Raw genomic sequence first — 635 nt, 5'->3', positions numbered from 1 at the left:
CACAACTGTTCATTGATTAGTTCGTTTTGTATTCTTAAATCAACTCTATATTCCCGTTTTCCTGTTAATACTGAGCTATTGTCCTTGATGCACGTATCACAGTGTATTCATTCATTGATGTCGTTGACAAGAAACTACTATTAAGTCCCTGTATCTCAGTGTTATCAGCTCCTCCCTTATCTTATTGTATTTTTCCCTCGGCGTGCGAAAACAGGAAGAACCATATTTTGTTTCGCATTTCTTGCCCGCTCCCAACTCGAGGACGGCATGAAGGTTGCCACATGTCTATCCCAAACGTATTCCCATTTTCTTTGAGGGAAAAGCGACATCTATTGGCGGCGCGGCGAACTAAAATTACCCCAAATCCTGGCAGCTCTTGACTACCATCTCATGGACAGGACATTTCCGGAGCGAATTAGTAATGGCAGGGAAAAAATATATTAAATGCAAGCGTTGATTTGGCCGGAATGAGCTTAAAATGGTTACTAATAATTAGGGCATGAAGGTCGCGCTAGGCTTGTTGGTATAGCTGGTCCGTGTGTCTTGCCTTACTAAGAAAGCCACGCGGTTATTTTTAGCATGCTGTTTGTGATATCATTGGGTAGAAGGCGTTTTGTTTGGGCAAATGCGGTAAA

Source organism: Penaeus monodon, chromosome 31 (assembly GCF_015228065.2).
Source record: "Penaeus monodon isolate SGIC_2016 chromosome 31, NSTDA_Pmon_1, whole genome shotgun sequence".
Lineage (NCBI taxonomy): Eukaryota > Metazoa > Arthropoda > Malacostraca > Decapoda > Penaeidae > Penaeus > Penaeus monodon.
The sequence above is the reverse complement of the archived record's forward strand: the minus strand, read 5'-3'. Positions refer to the sequence as shown.